Raw genomic sequence first — 10493 nt, forward strand, 5'->3', positions numbered from 1 at the left:
TCTGTTAAACTATTCCTCATGCTTTCTATATGTTTCTTTATTATCAACTCGGAAGCAAAGCATAACAAAGAGAACAAGGATCTAACATTTTGACAAAAGAAACGATGACAAAAAGATAATAATATGAGACAAAATTTGGATTCACAATAAATTGATGTCATTAGAACTCCAAAAGAAACAATTTTGACAAGATAATGAACAAAATATTAATAAAAAAATTTCTATTAAACAGTCATTTTTGACCCATTGACATTGACTAAAATTTGTAACTAATATAAGTTTTGTCATCTTGATGACAAAACAAATTGAGATTATCGTGCAAATCAGCCACATCATCATCACAAATTGTGCTTTATGGTGGAGGGGAAATAAATAATCCTTAAGGTGAAGCTTATTAAAAATCATAAATTGTTTTCTAAAAGAAACTCACTAAGGTATTCACTTTTTTTTCTTCTTTTTTTAAAGAAATCATGGATGTTCAAAGCACATGTAGATTCATTTTTGGGAATAATTTTTGGGAATTATATCATGGAAAGAGATTATCATGGATTTGATTTAAAACTAGGAAATTGCTTCAAGTCCCATCTTAATTACTTAGATCTAAATTAAGTCAGCATTTAAGAAGCAATCTTAAAGTAGTCATATAATTAGGAATTCTGGAGCTAAACCTATCAGCTAAGGGTAGGAGCCATTGAATAAAGGAATTAAGACCACAGTGAGAAAAGATTATTCACATATAGTATCACAAGTGCATCACAATAATCTCTCATGCAAATTGAAATTTTATTGTGATTCTCCTTTTTTTTCTTGTCAAAAATGTAGATATTGCAGAAACCATGAAGGTAAAGGAATCTTTTAGCAACATAAAATATATATTTTCTCAAACTCTATTCTGTATATTTTTTTTTCTAATGTTTTGTTTATTTTTATGATTATATACTATTTCTATGTCTAAATTTTTATCTCAATCTAGGATGATTAATCCTGCTAATGCAATTATAGCATCCCTAATTTTATGCATTGTTTCTGTCTTTTATGCTCTTTCATTGTGTTCTTGATGCTCAAGGCAAGTCATTAGGTACACCTCTCCAATCTAGCCAAGTGCTGTTAGCTTATTTATATTCAGACATCCTCTATATTTCTGTGACTTCCATTATTATTCTTAAATCATACACCATAAACTAAACCATTCCGACCCACTTCTTTCCTCAGTTGTCTTGTTTTCTCTTGGCATACTCCTAAAGCCTAATACCTATTGACTTGACCTTCCATCATTACATCATCCAAGAGTAGGCAAAATAAATTCTTGCAAGTTGATCATATTTAAAATAAATATTCAAGCATAAGTGAATACTTTGCAACCATTTCATTACTTCCAAAAAAAATCTCTTTCTGAGTAGTTTACTAGTGATGCAACTCAAATCTGGTGACATCATAATAGACCAACTTATGAAACTCTGGATTCTGAGATAAGTCATGTCTTTGAAAGGTTAAACATAAACCATAATGAACTCACCAAACATACCACAGTCCCCAACATGATTACGATAATTTAAAGCTTAAACATAAACCATTGATACTATGAGAACTTGTGGGTTGATCAGAACAAGAACTAAGATAGCAAAATAGTGGTAGACAGTGTGTTTACCTTTTTAATCAATTTAAATATGTCTGAGAATTAAATCAACACGTAAATAATTTGAAGGAAAAGAACAAAAAAAGAAAATAGGAAGTTGACTTAATAATCGAACCTCCACAGAATGTATCAACCACACAGTTACAAGGCCAATCAGCCATAATAGAAAGATGTCAGCATGCTCCATGTTGACCCATCAAGAGGTGCCAACATATAGCTAGGCTAATTTGCCAATTAGAACAAAAGAAAACCATATATGCTTAAATGCACTGGCATTTGCCCATATCATGAGAGAAAAGTTCTTGATAGCAGCTCTAATTTTTAGTTTTAACCAAGCATACAGGAGGTGTCAATGATAGGTAATCAAATTAAAACAAAAAGTAGAGGCTTTAACAATGAAGTTTCTTTGCATTCATCAGCTTCATAAGCAATGCAGAGGACTTCTATGCAAGCTTGAATATGTTAAAATAATTTCATTTAAATAGCACTATATGACATGAATTAATGTATAGAGAATGAATGTTTTATTTATGCAAATTTCAAAGATCAATTAATGAGAATTCCAGAAGATGTTCATCCCAGGTAGAAACCAACACAAGTAGAAAATCTCTTCCATTGTTGCGAAGCATATGCTTACTTTGTACATCTTCTCATGTAACCTTTTGAGTTTTTCAAATGGAAGATTGTTTACATCCTTTTCTTCTTAAGCTATGGTTATCTTTGCTTCCAATTCTTTGGAAATAATCTATAGATATTCCTTAATAGATGAAAAAGATTTACTAAAAACTTTTAATATACTAACAATATCCAAGAATCGGGTAACATATCATCGACAGATTATTTTGGTGTCATCATAAAATACTCGAAATCATACTCAAGTGAACTTAAGCCTTCACAAGAAATTATCAAAGTATACCAAATATCAAAAGCAATTTCACATATAGAAATCTTATTAAACTCATAATATTTTCAAAAATTATTTTTCATAAGAAATCATAAATCATGATTAAGTGAATGTAAGAAAACTCTCATTTTAAATATTCCAAGAAGTATAATTTATTATATTGAATATGGAGGATGTGTAATCAAGTGTCTCTCTTGATTGTTAAAAAATAGTATTATTTTTTTTCTCTGAGTGTTAATCCAAATAAAAAAATTAGAATTTGATATCATATAAATTGTTAGGATGTTAATGACATTGAGAGGGGAGGAGGGATAAATTAGTGATATAGTAAATTTTAATCGATTTTAAATTTTGGTCGAGAAAAATATATATTAAAAACATGACTAACCAAATATTGAGTATAAGTAGGAGTTGCAAGTAAAGTGAATAATAATACGAAACTGATCACGGTCAAAATTCACAAGCAAGAAAATATAAATTGATTTATAATAGTTTGATTTTTTTGACTTACGTCCACTCCCGATTTTTCTTCTCTTGAGGCTATTTTTTTTCATCTTTCTACTAATAGACAAAAATTAATTATCCTTCTTATAACTTTTTTATTTTTTAAGTTTAAAAAAGAACCTTCATACACATTCTTTTATAAGATATCTCTCACTTCTTATTGCTTAGCATTACAACTAAACTTAAAGAGGGAGGAAGAAATAAAACCAAAACTTAAGAGAGAGTTATAATACTTTGTAAAGTTAAGAGCGAATGTTATATCAAACAATACTTAAAAAAGAGAGTTATAATACTTTGCAAACTTAAGAGTGAATGTTTCATCAACCAAACCCAAGTAAAGTATTTAGAACTCCCAAAATAATTTAAAAAATAGAGTCAAAACTTTAAATTCTTAAGATTCAAGATATAAGTAGTACTATCATTGATTTTGTGCAGTAACATTATTGTAATATTTCAAATACAATTACAAATATAGACTATTACTATCATAATTTTTGAGATAGAGCTATAATACTATGCTATTATCGTAATTTTTTTATACAAAGTCATAATGTTGTACTCTAATGGTACTATCCCCATTAGTATGACATGACATCACAAAACTTAATCTTGGTTGATACTATCATTGTCATAAGTAATACCACCATTGCCCTACCCAGTTTAAGTCACGTGTTTAGCCTTCTTATGATCCAAATTTAGTCCAACATTGAGCTTAATGACCTTCATAATAAGTAGGCTTTATTTGAGCCTAATTCTAATTTAAATTAGCTTAAAATATTCTCAACCAAGATCTTGACACAACAACCACTCATCCAGCATATTTTTGAAGCTTTCGATGTATTATCTATTCTTCTAACATTTCATTCAATCATTCAATACTTTGTTCGAACCTTCCACATATCATCTAATCCTTCAGCATGTCAACTTTGTCACTACATCATATCTTCATATGTGATATTCGATCTTTCTAACACGATGTCTAAACTTCTAGTATAAGGTCCGTTCTTTGATATGCCGCCTAATCATCTAGATCAATATTTATATGATAATTTTCTAGCATAATGTCTAATTCCCTGACTCAATATTTAGTTCTTTGGTGGTCCAAATATATAATTGAAGTATTTGGCTCAATAACACATTTGTTTATTAAATTTATCAATTAATTTCATCATCAAAATATGAGATTTAACAATTAGCACTCCTTCGAGTCTCTATAGTCCACTACCACTATTATACTCCTATTATGAGTTAATTGATTGATATCTCATGACTTCCTTATATATATAGTGACGCTCTAATGAAGCACAGATGTTAGCTCTTTTTGTTGGACCTAAATGACTACATTAATCTTTGTCTACTATAAAGTTATTTCAAAAATATTTTTGATCTCGAATAGACCGATCATTATGAGATATCGCGATATCTATCAATTAAATATAATTTCAAATAAATTATTCTATCATCATAACTATTGTAGTTGCAATGGATATACTATTAATAATAGTGGTTCTCTAAACAATTTACATGATCTCAAGCTTTATCAATTTAATAAATTATGATTATTTATGATCATTTGAGGATGTGGATTGGACATAAAAGTAACAAAATAATAGTAATTAGCTATAATTATAGTTATAGACTATAATAATCATATTAAATACAAGAAAAACTTTAAATAATAAATATATTAATAATAAAATAATTAACTTTAAGATGTGATTAGACCTAATTATCCCAAATTGAGTCTAAAAGTTCACCAATAACATTAACAGTATCCATTATCTAAACTTAAGAGAAACATACTAGTCATATATTATACCTCCGAATTGACCCTAAAAGTAACAAAATAATACTAATTAGATGTTAGTTCATAATAAATACTTGTAAACAATCCTAAGTAGGTTTTAAGGTATGAAAATAATAATAGAATCATCTAATTATATTTTATTCATCTTAAATACAAAAAATAAATTTAAGAAAAACTAATATTTTATTCATCTTAAATAAAAAAAATAAATTTAAGAAAAACTAAATTTATAACAAAGCAACTAATTATAAGCCATGATTAGGCCAAATTATCTTCAAATTGGGGCTAAAAATGAGCTAATGACCTTAATTATGCATAAACTTAAGATACCAATCATATGTTAGGAAGATGTGATTAAACCTAATTACCCCAAATTTGCCCTAAAGTAATAAAATAACACTAATTGATTATAATTAAACATTAGTATCATATTAAATATACAAGAAGAATTCTAGATGGGTATTAATATATAAAAATTGATAATAGAATTATCTAGTTACATTTTATTCATATTAAATACAAGAAATAAACTTAAAAATAAATTAATATTCATATCCAAATTCTATTCAATTGCTCGTTCTTTTATTAATTGGAATCCGACTCGAGTTTAAACGGATCCGATAACCCTCATGCATCAATAGATCCGATCCGCTGTCATGCCTCCCCGCATCTGGACCGATTGAGACACTGCTGTCATTTTACTAACTGATTCGATTGCGTGTTTGGTGTATGCAAACTGACATTATAATTCTGAAAGGTAGAGGAAACCCCGCCTCCCTCCTCCCCTTCCTCGACGGATTAGGGCGTGGGGTTTCGGCTCCAAATGGAGAAGGGCCCGAGGAAGGGCGAGACCATCGAGTGCAAGGCCGGCGCCGTCGCCCGTGTCGGCCTCGTCGTCAAGGGCAATAACCTCGCCCGGCGCCTCCCAGAAGCACCTCGTATTCCGGTTCCTCCACGACGCCTCCCGTTGGGCTGTGTCCGACCTCGACACCTCCAACGGCACCCTCGTCAACGACCGCAAGATCCCGCCCTCCGCCCCCTTCCCGCTCTCCGACGGCGACACCGTTAAGATCGGCGAGGCCACGGCCGTTGGCATTAAGATCCTCGCGGCGGAAAGGCTCGATTTTGTTTATGACGATGATGACAAGGAGAGGAGCGGGATGAGCCGGAGAATGGGGCGACCGCGGAAGGGTGCGCCTCCTCTTCCGGTTGTGGAGGAAGAAGAAGTGGTTCGTGCAGAGGGAGGGGTGGTCAAAGGGGGAAGGGAAGGCCGAGGGGGAAGGTTGATGCTTCTGCTTCTGTTGCTGCTGCTGCTCCTGCAGTTCGAGAAAAAGAAGAGGTCTCGGAACCCCCGGCTGTGGAAGAGAGCGTAGGAGAAGAGGTGACGGAAGTCGTAGAGGCAAAGGGGAGGGTGAGGGGAAGAAGGCATGTGACGAGGTATACTGCTGCTAAGGTTTCCGACGACGAACAGGAAATGAAGGAATCTACTTCAGTTCACGTTGCTGATTCAGAAGCCGTTCAAGCTTCCGAAGCAGTTGAAAAGGGGAATGTAATAGTGGAAAGTGAGGAAGGTGGAAAATGGGAAGAACCAGCAAGGAGCAAGGGATGAAGAAGAAGAAGAAGAAGAAGAAGAAGATTTTGATCGAATGGAGAAGTTTTTGCCTCTGATGATCTATGATGTTGCGAAGGAGATTATTGCGAGCTCGAGGGATAAGGCTCAGCGCTTTGATGAGTTTATTGCAACGAGTTCCACCTCTTGCTAATAAAGGTGTGCCAAAATTGACAACCCTTTCTCTTCAATCCTCATGAGCATATATTAAAATACATGTGAATTTTCTTTCCTTGCTAAGTATTTTTTTTCACTACATAAATAATAGTATCACTTGCAGATATTTGGGTGCTGAGTTATTATTTGTTAAAGAACAAGAAGACTATTTGTAAGTGCAATTTCTTATTCTCCAGTGGAAGAGTCCCCCCCCTAGGATTTACGCCAAATAAATATATTATGTGAAGATAAGAATAACTTAAAATGATATGTTTTGTTTTCCTTTCATCTAGTGACTGAAGTTATGGTAGGAAATGTCTATCCCCTTTTCACGTAGTTTGTTTTTCACTTTTGCACTGATTCTGATTTTGGTTATTTCTGAAAGACAAATGGTCTCTAAATAAGTATCTTAGAATTGTTTAAGCATCCTTATAATCTTATCCTGAACTTTGATCCTTATATATTTGTGTACTTTACATCAATATGTACAATCACACCAGGGTAGACATGGTTGTCTTCATTTTCATTGATATTAGAACATTTTGTCCTTACACGGTTGTCTTCTCCCTTTCACTGACTTAGGCATCAAAGAGATCGTATCGGCCTGTCATGTAGAATCGCTAATAGTCAAAAGACGACCCCACGAGACAACCCTATACCCGAGGACACTCGGGTGATCCAATCCCAAGGAGAAACCTTGCAACCAGGAAGATCCTAGTTCGCCTATGTGGTCATCTTGAATTGGGTCCTCACCAACAGAACGGTTTTCGATCGATAAGCGATCTCACCTCACTAAGTCTCCCATGTCAGCTAGAAAGAGACACCTGGATAAGCCTGCACTTTCGGTAGTGGACTAACTATGTCGACTCATTACTTGACGGTACTCATGATACCATCACAAAGTATAATATTCAAACTCATTAGACTAATATATTTACAGAGGTACTTTAGAATCACTATAATCTTTGAAATACGAGGAGATAGGGTATTAATAATAGATAATGTATTATATATCTTATTAACTTCTTCTCCTATATTTATAGTAATTTTATAAGAATTTTAATTATATTATAATTCGAAGTTTATCTTCACTAAAAATAACATCACGACGAATGATTATTATTTTTAATTGTAGGATCATATATTCTAAAAGTTTTTGTTTCATTATTATAGCTCATAAATATGCATTTAATATTTTTGTCATTAAGTTTTTTTTAATAAAAACATGAAAATAAGCAACACAACCTATACCTTCCAATGAGTCATATCATGCTTTTTGTAAAACCATACTTGATTGTGTTTTACCAAATTATCTTGATGGAAAAGCGATTTAGCAAATACGCTATTGTACTCACAACTTGATTTTTGTGCTCTACTGCTCCATTTTGCTAAGGGTGTAACTTATGCTCAATTCCCTATGAATAATACATAGTTTGTTGCAAAAAGTGAAAAGAATTTTAGAAGTGAATTTAGCCCCTTTATCAGTGCCTAGAGTTTTAATAAAACAATTAATTTTTCTTGTTTAATTAAGCTTTAAATATTTTTAAAAATTAAAAAAGCTTTAGTTATTACTTTAAGAAAGTATACTCACCTCATTCTTGTGCAATTATTTATAAATAAAAAATATTTATTTTTACTGTATGAGATGTTCTTTAGGTCTCTAATAATGACTTGTGTGAAAAGAATTTCTATATTATTTTTCAAAAACACAAGATTCATAAATACTATCTTTATTCTTTTGATTTTTTTGATAAACTAACTATCATATTCTTTTGATTTAATTGTTCTAGTTCACCATAATTCATATGATTATATTCGTTTATGCCATAGTGACAAGTAGTAGTGAGTGCATGATAGGAAAAATCAGAAAACAATAAAGAAAACATCATTTTTTTTTATCATTCTCATAATTGCTATTAATTTTTTTTATCACAAATCAAATATTATTCATCTAAAAAATAACATAATAAAATTTTCTCATCAATTACCTTATACTAGTGATATTTTATTTTAATCTAGGAATAAACATTGTATCATTGATATATTTTTTATCAGATTTGATATTTACAATACTCATTTCTTTTCCTTCCATCTAACTGTTATTTTCAGTTTGCAATACAGACTTGATCAAAACATCACACTTTTGAAATAAACTTATATTATTATTACATCCACAATATAAAAATCAAACAATTTTTAAACATTTATCATCATAGGCCACAAAATTTTTTTAAATCTTTTATATGATTTTTATCATGATCATTTGCTTGATTTTTGTTCTAATAATCTTTTTCAAGATGATCATATTTTTTTGTAACGAAAGAAACTTTTAAATTTTTTTAATTATTAATAATATTTTTAATATGTTTAATTTTTTTTATAATTAAAATATTAATGAGTTTCTTTATTACCTTGTTGAAGTTCCTTTGATTCTCATCAGATTATTCTTGTTCTGTTTCTCAAGTATCAAATCATTCATGGTCTCTATGATTTTAATCTCTACCTTAAGATTTAGTTTGTGGATCTTTTTTCGACCCCTCTTTTGATCTATGAAGTTCCATCTAAAAATCAACTTTTTGTTTATGAATCAATAATAAGCCCATTAATGCATCAATAAACAAGGTGCTTTTATTTTTAGATTTTTTTATAACAATAGATTTCATATCAAATATTGGAGATAGATTTCTTAAAAAAATTTCTACTATTTGATTTTTTTAATTTTTTGACCAAAAGATCTCGTTTGGTTTACAATAGAAAAAAAAATATATGATAAGCTTAGAATCTTTCATCATAAGAGTTTCAAACTCATATTAAATAATTTAAAACCTTAAAAATTTTATCTTATTTGTACCTTTAAACATACTTTTTAGGATTTTTCAAACATAATGTTAATGTTGATATGATTCGAGAAAATATTGACTAATCTATTATTTGTTGTGGCAGGTAGAAGGCTCTTACATATTTATATACATTTTTATTCATTTAATTTTTTTATCATCAATGATGTTGGGATTCTATTGATTATACTCAGTAAAATTATTTTCAACCAAATTTCATAGTTCCTATGAAATAATAAAGTTATCATTTTAATGGTTGAAAAATAATAATGATCACATTTCAAGATAGAAAAAATTGATTAAAAATATTTATCCTAATATTTATGATACGACACTTGTTGGTTGTATAACCTCAACACAGAATGAGGTGTACATAGTAGCAAGAAAATTCTGGCTCTCCCAAAAGCTTCCAAGGCAAGAATTGACCACCTACTATATCAGAGTAATTGCTTCATTTGAACCTAATGTTATGAAACAAGATCAAGTCATAATATGCTTCCAGCCTGAAATGGAGGAACACAGCTGTGCATGGGTGTGATGTAGTGACAAAATAAATCAAAGGAGTCAATCTGCACACTCACTGTAACATCCGTGGAGGAACACACCTATAACATATGGACCAAAGCTTGTCATGTAGATGAGTCACGATCGACTGTTTCTGCTAATATTCTCATGATTGTTTGAGGCCAATATTGATTTCTTGCATCATCCTTGGAAGACCAGTACATGTTTCTGGAAGTGCGAGATGGCATCACATAAAAGGTGCAACAGCATTCAGATGAGGATCCTCTTGGGAGGATCGAAGACAATAAAAACCACACGCTACCTGTCATCTATCTTTCTATAATTTATCTTGACGTCAGAAGAGAACGGTGTTCATTTAGGTTCTCTTCATCTATACTAATTGTTTCTGTTCTCCGATCACAACTCTGATCGTTTCTTAGAGCAAGCAAATGGATGTAATGAAAAGCCATAAAATCTTATCTTTAATGATCGCTAACAGTGATAAGCAAACGTTGAGTCACAAACTAAATGGGAAG

At 31.2% G+C, this 10493-nt stretch overlaps 1 pseudogene; it reads left to right on the plus strand.

The window, feature by feature from the left end:
- Positions 1–836: 836 nt before the first annotated feature.
- Positions 837–6734, plus strand: LOC108952828 (FHA domain-containing protein At4g14490-like; annotated as a pseudogene).
- Positions 6735–10493: the final 3759 nt, after the last annotated feature.

The sequence above is a fragment of the Musa acuminata genome, chromosome BXJ1-5 (assembly GCF_036884655.1).
Source record: "Musa acuminata AAA Group cultivar baxijiao chromosome BXJ1-5, Cavendish_Baxijiao_AAA, whole genome shotgun sequence".
NCBI lineage: Eukaryota > Viridiplantae > Streptophyta > Magnoliopsida > Zingiberales > Musaceae > Musa > Musa acuminata.